Here is a 22,080-nt window from a genome sequence, read left to right on the forward strand (position 1 = left end):
ACATTCTGCTACACAGAAGACTGAAGAGAATCTCCCTTGTGGCCTAGGAGGGGCCACCCTGTGAATACAGGCATCACCCAGCACCTCGACGTCTGCTTTGCCGCCACCTCCCGCCGTAGCCCGAGTGCAAAGCCTGACAAAACTCAGCTTCCCAGACTTCTCACAGCCTGATCCACAGTCTCTGCAAAGAAGGGACCCGTGGAGGCACCGAGAGATGTGGGAGTCGACATCTTGAAAGACCCCGGAGACGCTGACTGCGCAGCACCCGAGGCAGACTAAACTACCAAGCCAATTCTTCACCAGAAAGGAGACAAGCTACTGGGGACCAGTTTCTGGCATTTCAGCCGTCGTCGGCCCGGCTTGCTTGAATCCTGATGGTGCAGTGAGCAAGGGACTCATGTCTGAGTATACCCTGCCACACCTATAGTGGCCAAAAACGATTCAGAAAAGGGGGTGGTGATGAACAGAGTGTCTGAATTAAGCAGACCACTCTTACCCAGTCCAAAGATCAGGGCTTGATCCATCACCATTATTTAGCTCACTGCACCATCCCAGCTCAGAACCTGGCTATATGCAAATCAGTCTGTCCCTGGCCCAGTGCATCATGGGAACAGGGCAGACTAAACTACCAAGCCAATTCTTCACCAGAAAGGAGACAAGCTACCGGGGACCGGTTTCTGGCATTTCAGCCGTCGTCGGCCCGGCTTGCTTGAATCCTGATGGTGCAGTGAGCAAGGGACTCATGTCTGAGTATACCCTGCCACACCTATAGTGGCCAAAAAGGATTCAGAAAAGGGGGTGGTGATGAACAGAGTGTCTGAACTAAGCAGACCACTCTTACCCAGTCCAAAAATCAGGGCTTGATCCATCACCGTTATTTAGCTCACTGCACCATCCCAGCTCAGAACCTGGCTATATGCAAATCAGTCTGTCCCTGGCCCAGTGCATCATGGGAACAGGGCAGACTAAACTACCAAGCCAATTCTTCACTAGAAAGGAGACAAGCTACCGGGGACCGGTTTCTGGCATTTCAGCCGTCGTCGGCCCGGCTTGCTTGAATCCTGATGGTGCAGTGAGCAAGGGACTCATGTCTGAGTATACCCTGCCACACCTATAGTGGCCAAAAACGATTCAGAAAAGGGGGTGGTGATGAACAGAGTGTCTGAATTAAGCAGACCACTCTTACCCAGTCCAAAGATCTGAGGTTCTGTGACGGTTCCGTGACAATTTGAACCCGTGTTTTCAAATTTGTCGGAAATACATAATATTGGTATCAGCGAACCGCAAATGATCCATTTAGTATATCCTGGTGTTTTCGCTACGCTACGAGCAAGAGCACTCCTTTTATAAACACATTTCTGATCTACCCACGGCATCCATCTTAGATCATGGCCGCCATTTTGTGATTCTTGCCCTCACATACGCAATAACCTGTGATCACTCCACTTTGATTAAGGACACGTAGCCTTAGCCGGAGATTCACCTCTTACATGACACGTACACCTTAAACCAGATCACGCTGTAGCTGCATGACTCGACAAAGGCTGCCTCCTCTGCCCGAGGCCAGCCCTGCCAAACTGGTCTTCGTGTCCATTGTACCTGATCATGATTAGGCGGCCGAAGCCGGTAGCCTTGCCCATTTACAACCCACAAACATCCCTTATCCCACTTTTCTATCTTCCACACCTGGCTCTGTTTCTTTCTTTCTGAATCTTTATTAGGGGGAGGTAACGAACTTTACGATGAGGCGGTCCGAGTCCTGAATGCAATATTGACAGGGAATTGTGACAAACTAGTGGGAACCCCTCTTTTCGCAATGTTTGGCCTCAGATATTATCGACGGTTCCTGTGTAACGCCAAATATTTATTGTTTTAGACACAAAGGTTTTGGGAATGTATTACATGTAAAGAATTTGCCCCTAGCATAAAAAACAGTATATAAGGAGCAGCCCTCTTTGTACAAATCGAACAGGCTCCTGGTTACTGCCCATGCGTAGTTTCTGTGACTTCTGTGTCCCTGCAGTAATAAACCTTTGGTCTTTGACGCCACCATCGAGAAGCCCGTGTTTCTGTTTATTTGTGCACCAAGGCAGGTGGAACTCCGGGGTCTTTGGGTGTTGTTCCCTGACACCTCTGGACGGAACCAAAAAGTCCAGAACTCCAATTGTCGCCCAACGTGGGGCGACGTCATTCGGTACCGGTCCAAAAGCCTGAAGAGTTCGAGAAGCTTCGTGTGAAGATTCCTGAGGGAGGCGCCCCACTTCATCGATCCCGGCATATCGCAAAAGTGGCCCGAAGTTCTCTTCCACGAGGGTTTCCCGTTCAGGACGGCTGCAGTGGGCCGTTGCCTTGACCGTCGCCCTGTCTTGGACCCGTGGTGCAGTCCTTAGTACGGCGAAACGTGACGGGTTTCTCCTTGGTGACGTCTTCAGTGACTCAGTTAAGTATTTAGTGATAGCTAGCTGGTTACTTTTGTGAGGATTGTTAAAATCCTTGATCGGTTCTTGGTTTGGTTTGGTTTTGTAAGATTATCACTGGTTGTTCTGGTTACGATAATCTTTTTGGTTTAGTTTGGGTATCGATACATCAGTTCGTTTTGGTAGGCCTAAGTTCTTGGTTCGAGTGCACATATTTGTTCCGTGTTTGTTTGTTTTGTGTTCCGGACTGAAAATGGTAAGTCGGAAAATGTTGTCTTGTTTTAGTTGCAACAGTGACTCACGATTGGAGGACTCTTGTCTGGTTCCTCCGATTGGGACTCCCCTATATGATTTATATTGTAAACATGGCGTGGGTCCTATATCTTATAATGAGGTGTGGGTCCGTTACTGTAAGAAGGATGGTGTCCTTAGTTGGCCACTGCATGGTAGTTTTGAACCAGAGATTCTCGACAACTTAGAAGCGAAATTGTTTAGGAAGAAAGCCCGGCCGGCAATGTTTGATTCTTTCCGTTACTGGCGAAAAGAATCCAAACAGAGAGAAATGAAAAGGTTGAAAAAAGAACAGAAAGAACAAGAAGAGTTAACTCTAGAGCAAGCGGCTAAACAGTTGCAGGCTAACGAGTGTGAGAAGGCCATAGATGTAGCAATTAGAGAGCATAACTTAGCGATCGACAAGTGCTATCCTGCCTTGCCTTCAAAAATGGCTAAGATACTGGAGGATCCCGAAAACGATCCTCTGTTATCTTATCTGTTACGGTCACCTCCACCGTATGCACAAGGTGCTACGGCTCCACTTGTCCCGAATGTTCAATTGCCGGTTGCTGGACAACCTGGTGTTCCTGCTCCTGTCCCTCAGAATCAAGTTCCCGTACCTCCTGTGATGAATGTGAATGTTCCTACAGCTCCTCCTCTTCCTACACTGCCAGCCTCTATACCTACATCTGTACCTACTGTTCCTCAAACTATTTTTCTCGATACTCCTACTGTTCCGTTATCTATTCCTACCTCTACTGCATTCTCTATGTCTGCGAGTGTGCTAACTCCACTTTCTGTTCGTCGAAGAATAACTGATTCTGTTACTAATATGCTGTCTCCTATATATAAAACTTTAATTAAGACTCCTACTCCTGATTCAGTTCAGAGACGTAGTCAGCTACCAAGTACTGAGGAACGGGGAATTTTAGATTCCACGGCTCTCAGATGGATTTCGAAGAGTAGAAGATATAGTACGAGAGATGTGTTAGACACATTTATGCAGTGGGGGGAACCAACACAACGGTACGTCTTTGATGAGATGTGCTCGTTGTTACGTGAAGAAATAGAAGAAGATGACGTTGAATCAGATTTGGAAGATTTAATTAAAATTCAAAAAGAGTTTGCTGCTGGAATGATAGTGGGTGAGAATATAAAAGAAGCGATGGAACTTATTTTAAGTTTTAGGAATGATCCATCTCTTCGTTCACCGAGAGACTTAGAAAAAGGTAAAATGAAGCTAAGTCGCCAATATCCTATGAGGGAGGTTCCTCCAATTTGGCGCGAAGCAATACAACGTGATGATAATGCAGGTATTGCAGCTGCTCCAGCACAGTTCCAACGAGTGTGGATACACATTCCATGGAAGCGAGCTGAAGTGCTAGCGGTGAAACAGGCCTTGCCAGACCCACGTAAGAATCCAGCTGGATATTACAAGGAATTAACACAGACAGTTGAGGCTTGTATAATGAACTTAGCCGACATCGATATGTTGTTTGGTAACGTAGTTCCGCAACCAGTGTGGGCTAAAATCCGTAGAGAGGATCATCAAGCTGCTTTAGGTGGTGATTGGGCAGCTATCACTGCAGCAGATGGTCAGCAAATAGGTGGTGCGAAACCCGAACCTCTGATTGCTAATCTGCCAGGTAGAATAATTGATCTAATGAAGACTCTGATGCCAGCATTGCGTGTTAATTGGGACAAGCTGTCAGCATGCAGGCAGAAGAAAGACGAAAGTGTCTCCGACTTCTTCACGAGGTTTGAAGAGACTTTTGTAGATCATAGTGGTCAGGACATGAGTACAGAAGGAGGACAAAGACTGTTTGTCGATAAATTTGTACATAATTTGTTACCTGAATTATGCAATAAATTAAAAGACTCAGAAAGTGCGTGGGCTGTATCTACGACAGCGCAAATACTTGCGACTGCACAGTACTACGAAAATAGGGATAAAGAGGAAAAGGAAAAATCAGAAAAGAAAACAAAAGATTTAAAAACTAAAGTTCTTTTGCAACAGGCGTATCCGCCCCGCACGAATCAGACTAATACGCAGCAAGGTTCGTACCAAAGGACAGATTATGGTTCATCAAGACCTCAATATCAGTGGAACCAGTGTGCGTACTGTAAGAAAGAGGGTCACTATAAAAATGAATGTCCGATCTTAGCGCAAAATAATGCAGCAGCAGCTCAGAGAGGTCGTGGTGGTTTTGTGCAGAATTCTAGAGGTCGAGGACGAGGTGCTATGCCTCCACAAACAAATGATCGTCCCTCCAATCACTTTGATCAACGAAATGGACAATCTACTCAGCAAAATAGATCTCAACAATATCTTGTCGAGGACTGTAATGAAGTAGATGAGGGTTTTCAGCAAAATGGGTACTAGGACAGCCATGGACAGAGAGAGGGAGTAGTATCAGTTCCAGTGGATCAGAGTGGGCCTTATGTCGCAGTAGCAACATCAGGTGTAGTCGAACCGTTTCTGTTGGATACTGGTGCCGCAAAAAGTTCTATCATTCATGCGAAACTCCCTGGCGCACCTTTGTCTGGCTCAACAAATGTTTCCGTAGGTTTTTCAGGCGCCCCTGTTTACAACCCGATATCTGGTCCTTTGTCTATTTCTGTTGGACCGTGCCAATTGAAAGCACCCCTGATTTTAACGACAGGTTGTAATGAAAACCTGCTTGGTTTAGATTTGTTAAAACGACTATATGCGACATTGTACTGTTCTCCGGAAGGAGTACAGCTTACATTGGGTAAAAATATCACCTCTCCGATGTACTTGTCAATGGACGCACTCCCGCCGGAGCTACGTTCACTCCCTGATTCTCTTTGGGCGACTGGTCCTAATGATGTAGGTCTCCTAGAAATTCCACCATATGTAGTAACTTTGAAAGCAAATGTAAAATTTCCAAGAATTCCCCAATATAAAATATCTAGTGAAGGAGAGCGTGCACTTTTATTGATTGTGCAAGATTTGATTAAGAAAGGTGTGGTTGAAGAAACTAGAGGAAATGTCTGTAACAGTCCTGTATTGTCGATCCTGAAACGAACTGATCCTACAAAACCTCCAGTTTATAGGTTTGTCATAGACCTTAGAGAAGTTAATAAGATTGTAGTCCCGCAGTTTCCTGTAGTGCCAGACATTACTGCCTTGCTAACATTGATTCCTGCCACAGCCACATGGTTCTCAGTTATTGACCTAAAGAATGCCTTTTTCAGCATTCCGATAGCTGAAGAAAGTAGGGATATTTTCGGCTTCTGTCTAGGAGGTCGCAGTTTCAGATTTAAACGCGCTCCACAAGGCTATTGTGAGAGTCCATCAATTTATAGTCAAGCATTAAAAAGCCAGTTAGATTCTTTTGTCCTTCCTCCAGGTTCTGCCCTAGTACAGTACGTAGACGATCTTTTAGTGGCTGCCGATGACAAGGAAACTTGCAAAGCAGCTACAATTTCCCTATTGCATCATTTGTCTAATTTGAATCACAAGGTGTCTCATTCGAAAATGCAATACTGCTGCCAAGAAGTGACCTACCTAGGTCATCTCTTGTCAAAGGAGGGAAGGAAGTTGACCCCAGAAAGAATAAAAGCAATTACACAGATGAGTGTTCCACGCACACAGAGAGAAGTACGTGCCTTCCTAGGCATTACCTCTTACTGTAGGCAGTGGATTCCAAATTTTTCTCTGTTAGCGAAACCATTGGTAGCTTTGACTGGGAAAAATGTTCCGAGTCCGGTGCCATGGTCTGATGAATGTCAAGAAAGTTTTACTGAATTACGAAAAGCATTGTGTTCAGCTCCTGTATTGGGTACACCTGATTACAGTAAGCCATTCACGCTCTACGTTCACGAGAGAGAAGGTTGCGCGTTGAGTGTTCTGACACAGAAGTTTGGTGATAAACAACGCCCTTGTGCGTATTTCTCATCAACATTAGAACCGGTAGCCAGAGCGTTGCCTAGTTGTTTGAGAGCTACAGCGGCAGCTGCAGCTTCCATTCGACAATCTGCTGGTTTGGTGATGAACAATATGCTAGTGGTCATGGTTCCTCATGCAGTGGATACACTCATGAACCGAACGAAGACTCAACACCTTACTAGTGCGAGATTATCTGGTTACGAGTTGACATTACTAGCGAGTCACATTCAGATCAAAAGATGCAATGTATTAAATCCAGCAACACTGTTGCCGACTGATCAAGAGTCGAGTGATTCCGAGCCACATGATTGCTGTTTCAAAACGGAGGAAGAGACAAAAGGACGCATTGACTTGAAAGATACTCCGTTATCAGATCCGGATGGTACGCTGTATGTGGACGGGTCATGTTTTAAATTGGAGAATGGTGATGTGACTGCTGCTTACGCAGTAACGACTTTGAAGACGATTGTGGAGACTGCAAGAGTGAGTCAGAATTCTGCCCAAGCTGCAGAATTAATAGCCCTAACGAGAGCGTGTGTTTTAGCTAAGGGAAAGAGAGTGAATGTGTTTACAGATAGTCAGTACGCATTTGGCGTGGCCCATAGTTTTGGCCGGTTGTGGAGAGAAAGAGGTTTCATTACGTCCCATGGGACTAAGATCCAACATGGTCAGCTAGTTAACGACTTGTTGGAATCTCTAACCTTGCCGACTGAAGTTGCGATTGTGAAGTGCAGTGCTCATAAAGCAATCACGGATGATGTTGGTCGTGGGAATGCTTTTGCTGATGAAATTGCTAAACAGACAGCTAGAGACACGATGAGCAGAATGTATGTTGCTACGTCTGCAAGATGGATTGCTGAGTCCGGAATGTGTGAAGACACTATGGAAAGTGTGAAAGAGATTCAGAAAGAAGCAACTGAGGAAGAGAAACGTGTATGGAGAGAAAGTACGGGCAAGTTGGACTCGAATGGATGTTGGATTGATTTGACAGAACAGCAGCGTTGGATGTTGCCCGATGCGTATGTGCTTGCAGTAGTGACGATGGCGCATGGAGTAGCGCATATAAGTTCTAAAGGGATCTGTAAGATGTTAGCTCCGGTCTGGAAGAATGAGGGAATCAGTAAGTGTGCAGAGAGAGTGGTGAAAAATTGTATGGTGTGCTTGATGCATAATCCTGGCAAGGGAACTCCAACTCCAGCTGGTCATTTCGCTCCTCCTTCCTGCCCCTTTGAAGTAATTCAGTTAGACTTCATTCACATGGAGCGCTGCAATAATTTGAAGTATGTCCTGGTGGTAGTTTGTGCTTTTTCCAGGTGGATAGAAGCATACCCACTAAAGGACAACACTGCCCTATCTACTGCCAAAATTCTTCTCAAGGAATTTTTCCCTAGATATGGAATGCCACGGATTGTATGGTCAGATAACGGAAGTGAGTTTATAGGGAAAGTTATGCAGAGTGTGTGTGCCGGTCTAGGATTGAAACAGAAATTTCACAGTGCAAACCATCCCCAGTCTGCTGGTTTAGTCGAGGGTTACAATGGCACCCTCAAGCTGAAAATAGCCAAAATACAAGCATCCACAGGTTTAGCCTGGCCAGACGCACTTCCTTTGGCCTTGTTATCAACGAGAACAACAGTACATTCTAGAATAGGGCTTAGATAGTCTTTGGTCGCCCGGCAAATGTCTGGGGTGTGCCAAGGCCTAAAGAATTTTGCTCCATTGAATATCCTATGTTGATAGACTACCTTTACGACTTGACTGCTAAATTGAGTCTTATTCATCAACAGGTTTTCGATGCTTTGCCAAAACCTCCGGAGAGTCCAGGACATCAGCTGAAACCGGGAGACTTCGTTGTCATCAAGAACTTCGCGAGGACGAAGAACCTTCAGCCGAGATTTGTGGGGCCTTTCCAGATCTTACTGGCAACGAGGACAGCAGTTCGTGTAGCTGGCCGCAAGCACTGGGTACACGCATCACATGTTAAGCGTGTCCATTTGCCGCTCCCTTACGACGACTGGGTGAAAAAGGGAATTGGTGCCTCCGAATCTGAAAGCACACCGAAGTTCATCTCTTTCAGCGATGCCGAATTGATTACTGACACTTCAAAACCTGACTCTCCTCCGGAAAAGACTCATTTGAACACTGAACATTTGTCTCCAGCATCAGAAGAAACTTTGCTATCTGCGAACTTGAACTCTGCAACAGCTACTAGTGATACGCTATTTTCCGATCAGACAATACCAGCGAAGCAGAGATACAACCTAAGAAGCCGTAAAATGGACAAATAAAGCAGGCAACTGCATATTGTGATTTTGATATATATATTGAACTTTTGCCTTCAGCCAGGAAGTTTGCTATTGTTTATTGTTTTTAAAATTGCCTTGCCGTCTGGGTAGCCGTAGGGTCGTGGCTGTGTGCCTAGTTTGAATTTGCAGGGGTCTGACACAAGGTCGATCTTTCTGTTGGTTCTGGGAACTCCCAGGGCTGATAGAGGCATTTTCATCTACGTACACATCATCAGTGGTCGCGAGCGGATTGTAGAAGATGGAGCTTCCTGCGCTGCAACGAGAAAATGTGATTTATATTCGCAGAAACAGACTTAATAGAATTCTTCATAGCAAATGCTTTCTGATGCAATGTGCCATTACATTTTTGATTGTTTTAGCAACATTGGTGGGTGGAATCGTCTTTAGTATAAATTTGATTTTTGTGCCAGTTACTACAGTACCTCCCCTTGATCCTGCTATTTCTACTGTTTCTTCTATACACTCTTTTCACTCGTTTCCAGAACATGAGCAAGCCCGACGCTCAGAATTCACCAACAACACTTTTGTACAGCTCTTGCACCAACACCAACTGGTAGTTAATACTACAAACTGCTGGGTGTGTGGCTTGATACCTCACACTATGGATAAAGGTATTCCCTATCTGGTTTTGCCTTACAGCTATAATGGATCATTTCAGGCCTTCCAAACCATCTTTGCTTATGCCCTTGAAACCTATCCTCCACGTCCACCGCGTTCCACTAAATATAACTCTGCCAACAAAGCTTTAGTCCAGGGAATTATTGACATGGTCAAGGACGTCAATAATACTCCATCTTACCCTAGAGACGAATTGCGAGTATATTTAAGTTGGAATACTTCAGAGTATCGCCTTAGTTTAGGAGAAAGCAAGCGTAAAAGCTCAACTCCAATCTGGGTCGTACCTCACCGAGGTCAGGTCTGTTTGCAAGGTAACGGGAGAAATCCGAGAGCTCAGCTAGGGAAGAGTGAGTGCGTAGAGACTTACGTGTTTCCGGCTAACTCTTCCCCTGCCTTTCTTACTGCTAGGGGTACCTACTTCATTTGTCGAGACAGAGCTTATACATGGTTGCCTGCCGACTTTTCAGGATCATGTTATATTGCTCGATTACTGCCTCCGACATACACTGCTTCACCTGATTACCACAGAACCAGAGTAGCGAGAGGTGTCTTCAGCAAGGAAGATACCGCTGGTCAGGAAGCTGGAGACTTCTTCAAAGGCTTCCTTCCGTTCTGGGGGCCTATGGCCAATAGTAGAAACATACGTCAGCTAACACGGGTAGTTGAATCTACTATCACCGAAACTGCTGGTGCCCTTAGCAATCTGACAGCTGAGCTTCAGGCGTATAGGCTCATGACGTTGCAGAATCGTATGGTTCTAGACGTTATACTTGCAGATCGAGGTGGAGTATGCAGAATGATCCAATCGAGCTGCTGTGTCTTTATTCCTAATAATGCTCCAACAGTCTATGAGGCGATCTCTAAGTTGCACAAGATTTCAGACTCCATACATGTAGACAAGGGAAACTGGTCCTTCATGGAGTGGTTTTGGACTCTGATATCAGCGTGGGGATGGAAGGTTCTAATGGTCATTGGTGTCATCTTAGTATTCCTATTCTCATGCTGCCTGATTATCCAGTGTGGTCCTGCTCTGTGTAGTCTTTGTGCTGCAACTTGCCTCAGAAAACCACCTGTGTTTGGAGAAAAGGTACGAGAAAGGATGATGATACAACAGCATGTCACTGACCTGATGAGCATAGAACTAGATTCAGACATAGACTGAGTAATTGCCTATGTAAGGGCAAAAGGAGGGTCTGAGGTTCTGTGACGGTTCCGTGACAATTTGAACCCGTGTTTTCAAATTTGTCGGAAATACATAATATTGGTATCAGCGAACCGCAAATGATCCATTTAGTATATCCTGGTGTTTTCGCTACGCTACGAGCAAGAGCACTCCTTTTATAAACACATTTCTGATCTACCCACGGCATCCATCTTAGATCATGGCCGCCATTTTGTGATTCTTGCCCTCACATACGCAATAACCTGTGATCACTCCACTTTGATTAAGGACACGTAGCCTTAGCCGGAGATTCACCTCTTACATGACACGTACACCTTAAACCAGATCACGCTGTAGCTGCATGACTCGACAAAGGCTGCCTCCTCTGCCCGAGGCCAGCCCTGCCAAACTGGTCTTCGTGTCCATTGTACCTGATCATGATTAGGCGGCCGAAGCCGGTAGCCTTGCCCATTTACAACCCACAAACATCCCTTATCCCACTTTTCTATCTTCCACACCTGGCTCTGTTTCTTTCTTTCTGAATCTTTATTAGGGGGAGGTAACGAACTTTACGATGAGGCGGTCCGAGTCCTGAATGCAATATTGACAGGGAATTGTGACAAACTAGTGGGAACCCCTCTTTTCGCAATGTTTGGCCTCAGATATTATCGACGGTTCCTGTGTAACGCCAAATATTTATTGTTTTAGACACAAAGGTTTTGGGAATGTATTACATGTAAAGAATTTGCCCCTAGCATAAAAAACAGTATATAAGGAGCAGCCCTCTTTGTACAAATCGAACAGGCTCCTGGTTACTGCCCATGCGTAGTTTCTGTGACTTCTGTGTCCCTGCAGTAATAAACCTTTGGTCTTTGACGCCACCATCGAGAAGCCAGTGTTTCTGTTTATTTGTGCACCAAGGCAGGTGGAACTCCGGGGTCTTTGGGTGTTGTTCCCTGACACCTCTGGACGGAACCAAAAAGTCCAGAACTCCAGATCAGGGCTTGATCCATCACCGTTATTGAGCTCACTGCACCATCCCAGCTCAGAACCTGGCTATATGCAAATCAGTCTGTCCCTGGCCCAGTGCATCATGGGAACAGGGCAGACAAAACTACCAAGCCAATTCTTCACCAGAAAGGAGACAAGCTACCGGGGACCGGTTTCTTGCATTTCAGCCGTCGTTGGCCCGGCTTGCTTGAATCCTGATGTTGCAGTGAGCAAGGGACTCATGTCTGAGTATACCCTGCCACACCTATAGTGGCCAAAAACGATTCAGAAAAGGGGGTGGTGATGAACAGAGTGTCTGAATTAAGCAGACCACTCTTACCCAGTCCAAAGATCAGGGCTTGATCCATCACCGTTATTTAGCTCACTGCACCATCCCAGCTCAGAACCTGGCTATATGCAAATCAGTCTGTCCCTGGCCCAGTGCATCATGGGAACAGGGCAGACTAAACTACCTAGCCAATTCTTCACCAGAAAGGAGACAAGCTACCGGGGACCGGTTTCTGGCATTTCAGCCGTCGTAGGCCCGGCTTGCTTGAATCCTGATGGTGCAGTGAGCAAGGGACTCATGTCTGAGTATATCCTGCCACACCTATAGTGGCCAAAAACGATTCAGAAAAGGGGGTGGTGATGAACAGAGTGTCTGAATTAAGTAGACCACTCTTACCCAGTCCAAAGATCAGGACTTGATCCATCACCGTTGTGAGAAGTTGGCCCGATATGCAACGTTCGCTATTCTAGCGACCGCTATGTATCGTTCCAACGACCCTTATGGTGTTTGGTTGTAAGTCAACCTATAGACCAGCTATCCTAGTAGCGTGGATACGAGCAGTCTAAGGCTAAAGACTCGAGAGGGCGCGTTAAGCCAGCTGTTTACCACACATGTACCCCTTGAACACCCAGTGAAAGGACACCACACAAGTGTTATGAAAATAAACAGTATATTTATTAAGAATCACAACAGCCCTGTACTCTTTATGAGGACAGGGTACTAAGCACAAACCAAATCTCTTTAGCAAATACTTCAAGTGCACAATTTAAAACAAGTGTCCGAGGACACGGAAAGGTTAAGGCAAGTCGGAAGCGAGGGACTCGGGACCCTAGAGTAAGGAGGCTATGCAGGCACCGAAATGCCGAGTTACCTAGCCACGAGGGCTGCGGCTGCACAAGTCTTACAGGCGTCGGGGTCTTCGCTGACGAGCCAGGAGCCGGAAGAAAAGGAGTTGCTGGCCGGCGACCAGTGATGAATAGTTCGTAGAGATCCAAGCCTGGATCGGAGATTGATGAAACCTGAAAGCAGAGGGGACCAAGTTCGTACTACTAGCCAGTAGTCAGAGGGTACCAGGAAGGCACCAGTTGGCCGTCACCTCGACCAGGTGAGTGGGCGACGCTAGGCTCTGCAGTCTCACGGACCAGGAGGCGTTGTCGGCGACCACGGTGGAGGTGCGAGCTGTCCCACGAAGGATGATGCTGTCGGCGTCGCTGGGCCCAGGATGGGGCAACAAGCCTTGGCAGATCTCAGGGCCACGTGGTGGGCCTAAGATGGCGTCTTGAGTGGACCAGGAGGGTCCGGGGTGCTTCTCGCAAAGATGGAAGCAAGGGCCAGTCTGGAGCAACCAGACCAGCAGTGATGATTCTCGGATGTCGTCACAGAAGGACACAAGCCAGCGGCTAGTGACCAGACAACGTGCTGAGCAGCGAGCAGAAGGGCCCCACGCAGATCGTGGAGATGCTGGGAGACTGCACTTCGGAGCTGGAGCGGCTCAGGGTCGGGGCTTCTCGGACCCCAGAGCACTCACCAGAGAGTTACCTCGATGGTCGTGCTGGTTGTTAAGAGCGTGCAGGTTCTGATGATGGCCGGTCCCTCGAGGTCTCGTCGCACCCACAGATCACAGCTGAGCTGATGACGTGGGTAGAGGTCAGAGGTGCCAGGGAAGCCGGTTCTCGTCGAGCTGGGCCGTCGGATTCCTTGAGGAAGGACTTACAGCAAACCGCAGAGTTCTTAGATGGTGCCCGCTGATGCAGGGTGACTACTCCTTAGCCACAAGGGAGAAATCTTGAGAAGAGTCTTGAAGTCCTTTCGTAGAAAGTATTCTTGATTCAAAGATGATCTAATTTGGAAGGGTCCCCGCTCCGGCCTTTATTCTAAAGAAAGGGGTGGGTACATGACTAGGTCCTGCCCTAAGGGTGGGACCAGGAAGGGGGGTAGTTACACCCCTCTCCCCTGCCGGACTTTCCCCAGGCCAGGGCTGTCGTCCCTGGAACTGGTTCTAACCGGTAGATGCGTAGTGAGCACCGGGGTGCCACTCCGCAGTCACCTTCTCGCAAAAGCCCTACCTACCCAGAATACACAAACCCTGTCTTGGACGGTGCGAACACCGCCCTCGACAGGAAACCCTTTGTCCAAGCGCTCCTCGCTGGAAGGACTCCCAGCAGCAGGAGGTCAGACTTGTGTCTGTGGTGGCAGCATCCATTTTGTGGAGCTGAGGCTTTCGTTAACTTTAACCGGGGTTCACAGTTACGTACATGTCGTGTCCCTCTAGAAGGGCGGGATGCTAACCTCGTCGCCAGGGTTGGTGAGAGGGCAGCACCCCGATTCGTATGACACCTTACTCGACATGTCTTGATAACGCGACACCGAAGTTACCGATGTGGTACGCGTTATCATGGAACAGCCATTGGGTCTTTTCTCCGCAAGCTGCAACCGGCTCGGCTCGGGCCAGAACACAGTTCACGCGAGCCCATGCACTCTGCCTTCAGAATTGTCAAGGCCTGCCATAGGAGTGACTGATAGGAACTCGGGTGTCCATTGGAGGGTTAGATATAGAGCTACTATATCTAAAGCAAAGGGTGATTACACGACTTCGCCCCAGCTGTCATGCAGCCAGTTGTGTCAAATTTAGGAGGTCAACCAGGGGTGGCATAATACATGCTGCAGCCCCTGGCGGCCCTGGGTACACCTGTGCCCTGAGTTACAGGGTCTGATAAGGTGGCCCAGTACCAATTGGTAAATGCACCTAGGGTACATGTCGTAATTTAGAAAGAGAACAGCCAGGCTGTGGGTCTGATTGGCAGGCCCACAGCCAGAGAAAGTCGTAAACCAGTGAAACAAAAGCAAAAAATCTGGGTGATCATAGGATTGCAGACCCTACTCTCCTACAACCGTTACTTAGCTCACTGCACCATCCCAGCTCAGAACCTGGCTATATGCAAATCAGTCTGTCCCTGGCCCAGTGCATCATGGGAACAGGGCAGACTAAACTACCAAGCCAATTCTTCACCAGAAAGGAGACAAGCTACCGGGGACCGGTTTCTGGCATTTCAGCCATCGTCGGCCTGGCTTGCTTGAATCCTGATGGTGCAGTGAGCAAGGGACTCATGTCTGAGTATACCCTGCCACACCTATAGTGGCCAAAAACGATTCAGAAAAGGGGGTGGTGATGAACAGAGTGTCTGAATTAAGCAGACCACTCTTACCCAGTCCAAAGATCAGGGCTTGATCCATCACCGTTATTTAGCTCACTGCACCATCCCAGCTCAGAACCTGGCTATATGCAAATCAGTCTGTCCCTGGCCCAGTGCATCATGGGAACAGGGCAGACTAAACTACCAAGCCAATTCTTCACCAGAAAGGAGACAAGCTACCGGGGACCGGTTTCTGGCATTTCAGTCGTCGTCGGCCCGGCTTGCTTGAATCCTGATGGTGCAGTGAGCAAGGGACTCATGTCTGAGTGTACCCTGCCACACCTATAGTGGCCAAAAACGATTCAGAAAAGGGGGTGGTGATGAACAGAGTGTCTTAATTAAGCAGACCACTCTTACCCAGTCCAAAGATCAGGGCTTGATCCATCACCGTTATTTAGCTCACTGCACCATCCCAGCTCAGAACCTGGCTATATGCAAATCAGTCTGTCCCTGGCCCAGTGCATCATGGGAACAGGGCAGACTAAACTACCAAGCCAATTCTTCACCAGAAAGGAGACAAGCTACAGGGGACCGGTTTCTGGCATTTCAGCCATCGTCGGCTCGGCTTGCTTGAATCCTGATGGTGCAGTGAGCAAGGGACTCATGTCTGAGTATACCCTGCCACACCTATAGTAGCCAAAAACGATTCAGAAAAGGGGGTGGTGATGAACAGAGTGTCTGAATTAAGCAGACCACTCTTACCCAGTCCAAAGATCAGGGCTTGATCCATCACCGTTATTTAGCTCACTGCACCATCCCAGCTCAGAACCTGGCTATATGCAAATCAGTCTGTCCCTGGCCCAGTGCATCATGGGAACAGGGTAGACTAAACTAACAAGCCAATTCTTCACCAGAAAGGAGACAAGCTACCGGGGACCGGTTTCTGGCATTTCAGCCGGCGTCGGCCCGGCTTGCTTGAATCCTGATGGTGCAGTGAGCAAGGGACTCATGTCTGAGTATACCCTGCCACACCTATAGTGGCCAAAAACGATTCAGAAAAGGGGGTGGTGATGAACAGAGTGTCTGAATTAAGCAGACCACTCTTACCCAGTCCAAAAATCAGGGCTTGAGCCTTCACCGTTATTTAGCTCACTGCACCATCCCAGCTCAGAACCTGGCTATATGCAAATCAGTCTGTCCCTGACCCAGTGCATCATGGGAACAGGGCAGACAAAACTACCAAGCCAATTCTTCACCAGAAAGGAGACAAGCTACCGGGGACCGGTTTCTGGCATTTCAGCCGTCGTCTGCCCGGCTTGCTTCAATCCTGATGGTGCAGTGAGCAAGGGACTCATGTCTGAGTATACCCTGCCACACCTATAGTGGCCAAAAACGATTCAGAAAAGGGGGTGGTGATGAACAGAGTGTCTGAATTAAGCAGACCACTCTTACCCAGTCCAAAGATCAGGGATTGATCCATCACCGTTATTTAGCTCACTGCACCATCCCAGCTCAGAACCTGGCTATATGCAAATCAGTCTGTCCCTGGCCCAGTGCATCATGGGAACAGGGCAGACTAAACTACCAAGCCAATTCTTCACCAAAAAGGAGACAAGCTACCAGGGACCGGCTTCTGGCATTTCAGCCGTCGTCGGCCCGGCTTGCTTGAATCCTGATGGTGCATTGAGCAAGGGACTCATGTCTGAGTATACCCTGCCACACCTATAGTGGCCAAAAATGATTCAGAAAAGGGGGTGGTAATGAACAGAGTGTCTGAATTAAGCAGACCACTCGTACCCAGTCCAAAGATCAGGGCTTGATCCATCACCGTTATTTAGCTCACTGCACCATCCCAGCTCAGAACCTGGCTTTATGCAAATCAGTCTGTCCCTGGCCCAGTGCATCATGGGAACAGGGCAGACTAAACTACAAAGCCAATTCTTCACCAGAAAGGAGACAAGCTACCGGGGACCGGTTTCTGGCATTTCAGCCGTCGTCGGCCCGGCTTGCTTGAATCCTGATGGTGCAGTGAGCAAGGGACTCATGTCTGAGTATACCCTGTGTGAGAAGTTGGCCCGATATGCAACGTTCGCTATTCTAGCGAACGCTATGTATCGTTCCAACGACCCTTATGGTGTTTGGTTGTAAGTCAACCTATAGACCAGCTATCCTAGTAGCGTGGATACGAGCAGTCTAAGGCTAAAGACTCGAGAGGGCGCGTTAAGCCAGCTGTTTACCACACATGTACCCCTTGAACACCAAGCGAAAGGACACCACACAAGTGTTATGAAAATAAACAGTATATTTATTAAGAATCACAACAGCCCTGTACTCTTTATGAGGACAGGGTACTAAGCACAAACCAAATCTCTTTAGCAAATACTTCAAGTGCACAATTAAAACAAGTGTCCGAGGACACGGAAAGTTTAAGGTCTCGGGCGGACCCGATAAGGCAAGTCGGAAGCGAGGGACACGGGACCCTAGAGTAAAGAGACTATGCGGCACTGAAATGCCGAGTTACCTAGCCACGAGGGCTGCGGCTGCACAAGTCTTACAGGCGTCGGGGTCTTCGCTGACGAGCCAGGAGCCGGAAGAAAAGGAGTTGCTGGCCGGCGTCCAGTGGTGAATAGTTCGTAGGGATCCAAGCCTGGATCAGAGATCGATGACACCTGAAAGCAGAGGGGACCAAGTTCGTACTACTAGCCAGTAGTCAGAGGGTACCAGGAGGGCACCGGTTGGCCGTCACCTCGACTAGGTGAGTGGGCGACGCTAGGCTCTGCAGTCTCACGGACCAGGAGGCGTTGTCGGCGACCACGGTGGAGGTGCGAGCTGTCCCACGAAGGGTGATGCTGTCGGCGTCGCTGGGCCCAGGATGGGGCAACAAGCCTTGGCAAATCTCAGGGCCACGTGGTGGGCCTAAGATGGCGTCTTGAGTGGACCAGGAGGGTCCGGGTTGCTTCTCGCAAAGATGGAAGCAAGGGCCAGTCTGGAGCAACCAGACCAGCAGAGTTGTTTGTCGGTCGTCGTCAAGGAAGGGCACAAGCCAGCGGCTAGTGACCAGACAACGTGCTGAGCAGCGAGCAGAAGGGCCCCACGCAGATCGTGGAGATGCTGGGAGGCTGCACTTCGGTGCTGGAGCGGCTCAGGGTCGGGGCTTCTCAGACCCCAGAGCACTCACCAGAGAGTTACCTCGATGGTCGTGCTGGTTTAAGAACGTGCAGGTTCTGATGATGGCCGGTCCCTCGAGGTCTCGTCGCACCCACAGATCACAGCTGAGCTGATGACGTGGGTAGAGGTCAGAGGTGCCAGGGAAGCCGGTTCTCGTCGAGCTGAGCCGTCGGATCCTTGAGGAAGGACTTGCAGCAAACCGCAGAGTTCTTAGATGGTGCCCGCTGATGCAGGGTGACTACTCCTTAGTCACAAGGGAGAAATCTTGAGAAGAGTCTTGAAGTCCTTTCGTAGAAAGTATTCTTGATTCGAAGATGATCAGGCCCTCTCCAAAGCAGTTATCCATTTGTGGATGTCGTCCCCTTGTTTAAAGGGGGGCACTATCTTACCAAGGTGTTTCGTATCGAAACTCTTTTCCCTATTGCTAGGTACATTGCTGCCACCAGTGGGGACTACCCCACTTAACTGTTGCTCTCTCGCAAAGGCAAGCCTTTCTTTGGCCAGGGCAAGTTCTTCCCTTTCGATCCTCAGATTAGCTGCCCTTTCCTTAGCTTCGTACACTCTCCTCTGAGGGGACGTCATCCCTCTTTGAGAAGAGTTGTGAGAGCCATTGGTTTGAAGGGATCTGCCAGAGTCTCTTGACAGAGATCGGGCTCGTCCATTCCCAATGTTAAGCGGACCTGACAGTAGCGCCGGGGGTCCCCCAGTACCACTATCATGTTTGCTTAAGTTGGACCTGCTTAGTCTAACGACTTCTACCTGTCCCTTATCTGCCTCATCCCCAGAGGGATCCTCATCCTCATCATCCTCCACATCTTCGTTCTCAGTTGCGAGGTGGATGAGGTCAGGATCGTCTCTGGTTCCCTCGAGGGGAGGCATGTCTCCTTCTGGATTAGAAGAGCTAAGAAGTTTCTCAGCCCTTCTGGCATCATAAGTCTCCAAGAGACCAATCAGAAAGGACGTTGTGGGGTTAGACCCCTGCTTGATCTTCCTGGAGTGACACAGCTGTCTTAACTCCTTGAAGCTCAGCACAGTATATCCTGAAGGGATGACCTGTGGAGGGTCAACTGACACAAGGGGAGACCCAGAGTTTCCTCCTTTGTCCGACATACTGTTTCTAGTGTGGTGTAAGTGATGCACCTACCTACCCTACGTGTTTACCTACTGTTCCCTTGCTAAGAGTTGTAGCCAAGGTGTGCTAAGCCTTGAGGAGCTACAACAGCTGGTTCAGTAGAACTCAGAGTATTCTAAGCTTTAGTTATATGTACTAACGGTACTTATGTGATCTTTCAACAAGATATTCTTAGGATACGTGTGGTAAAACAACAGCAAGCTCAAATCCCAACCGCTGCTCACCAATGTGAGAAGTTGGCCCGATATGCAACGTTCGCTATTCTAGCGACCGCTATGTATCGTTCCAACGACCCTTATGGTGTTTGGTTGTAAGTCAACCTATAGACCAGCTATCCTAGTAGCGTGGATACGAGCAGTCTAAGGCTAAAGACTCGAGAGGGCGCGTTAAGCCAGCTGTTTACCACACATGTACCCCTTGAACACCAAGCGAAAGGACACCACACAAGTGTTATGAAAATAAACAGTATATTTATTAAGAATCACAACAGCCCTGTACTCTTTATGAGGACAGGGTACTAAGCACAAACCAAATCTCTTTAGCAAATACTTCAAGTGCACAATTAAAACAAGTGTCCGAGGACACGGAAAGTTTAAGGTCTCGGGCGGACCCGATAAGGCAAGTCGGAAGCGAGGGACACGGGACCCTAGAGTAAAGAGACTATGCGGCACCGAAATGCCGAGTTACCTAGCCACGAGGGCTGCGGCTGCACAAGTCTTACAGGCGTCGGGGTCTTCGCTGACGAGCCAGGAGCCGGAAGAAAAGGAGTTGCTGGCCGGCGACCAGTGGTGAATAGTTCGTAGGGATCTAAGCCTGGATCAGAGATCGATGACACCTGAAAGCAGAGGGGACCAAGTTCGTACTACTAGCCAGTAGTCAGAGGGTACCAGGAGGGCACCGGTTGGCCGTCACCTCGACTAGGTGAGTGGGCGACGCTAGGCTCTGCAGTCTCACGGACCAGGAGGCGTTGTCGGCGACCACGGTGGAGGTGCGAACTGTCCCACGAAGGATGATGCTGTCGGCGTCGCTGGGCCCAGGATGGGGCAACAAGCCTTGGCAAATCTCAGGGCCACGTGGTGGGCCTAAGATGGCGTCTTGAGTGGACCAGGAGGGTCCGGGTTGCTTCTCGCAAAGATGGAAGCAAGGGCCAGTCTGGAGCAACCAGACCAGCAGAGTTGTTTGTCGGTCGTCGTCAAGGAAGGGCACAAGCCAGCGGCTAGTGACCAGACAACGTGCTGAGCAGCGAGCAGAAGGGCCCCACGCAGATCGTGGAGATGCTGGGAGGCTGCACTTCGGTGCTGGAGCGGCTCAGGGTCGGGGCTTCTCAGACCCCAGAGCACTCACCAGAGAGTTACCTCGATGGTCGTGCTGGTTTAAGAACGTGCAGGTTCTGATGATGGCCGGTCCCTCGAGGTCTCGTCGCACCCACAGATCACAGCTGAGCTGATGACGTGGGTAGAGGTCAGAGGTGCCAGGGAAGCCGGTTCTCGTCGAGCTGAGCCGTCGGATCCTTGAGGAAGGACTTGCAGCAAACCGCAGAGTTCTTAGATGGTGCCCGCTGATGCAGGGTGACTACTCCTTAGTCACAAGGGAGAAATCTTGAGAAGAGTCTTGAAGTCCTTTCGTAGAAAGTATTCTTGATTCGAAGATGATCAGGCCCTCTCCAAAGCAGTTATCCATTTGTGGATGTCGTCCCCTTGTTTAAAGGGGGGCACTATCTTACCAAGGTGTTTCGTATCGAAACTCTTTTCCCTATTGCTAGGTACATTGCTGCCACCAGTGGGGACTACCCCACTTAACTGTTGCTCTCTCGCAAAGGCAAGCCTTTCTTTGGCCAGGGCAAGTTCTTCCCTTTCGATCCTCAGATTAGCTGCCCTTTCCTTAGCTTCGTACACTCTCCTCTGAGGGGACGTCATCCCTCTTTGAGAAGAGTTGTGAGAGCCATTGGTTTGAAGGGATCTGCCAGAGTCTCTTGACAGAGATCGGGCTCGTCCATTCCCAATGTTAAGCGGACCTGACAGTAGCGCCGGGGGTCCCCCAGTACCACTATCATGTTTGCTTAAGTTGGACCTGCTTAGTCTAACGACTTCTACCTGTCCCTTATCTGCCTCATCCCCAGAGGGATCCTCATCCTCATCATCCTCCACATCTTCGTTCTCAGTTGCGAGGTGGATGAGGTCAGGATCGTCTCTGGTTCCCTCGAGGGGAGGCATGTCTCCTTCTGGATTAGAAGAGCTAAGAAGTTTCTCAGCCCTTCTGGCATCATAAGTCTCCAAGAGACCAATCAGAAAGGACGTTGTGGGGTTAGACCCCTGCTTGATCTTCCTGGAGTGACACAGCTGTCTTAACTCCTTGAAGCTCAGCACAGTATATCCTGAAGGGATGACCTGTGGAGGGTCAACTGACACAAGGGGAGACCCAGAGTTTCCTCCTTTGTCCGACATACTGTTTCTAGTGTGGTGTAAGTGATGCACCTACCTACCCTACGTGTTTACCTACTGTTCCCTTGCTAAGAGTTGTAGCCAAGGTGTGCTAAGCCTTGAGGAGCTACAACAGCTGGTTCAGTAGAACTCAGAGTATTCTAAGCTTTAGTTATATGTACTAACGGTACTTATGTGATCTTTCAACAAGATATTCTTAGGATACGTGTGGTAAAACAACAGCAAGCTCAAATCCCA

This window comes from Lissotriton vulgaris, chromosome 2_2, assembly GCF_964263255.1.
Source record: "Lissotriton vulgaris chromosome 2_2, aLisVul1.2, whole genome shotgun sequence".
In the NCBI taxonomy this organism is placed as follows: Eukaryota; Metazoa; Chordata; class Amphibia; order Caudata; family Salamandridae; genus Lissotriton; species Lissotriton vulgaris.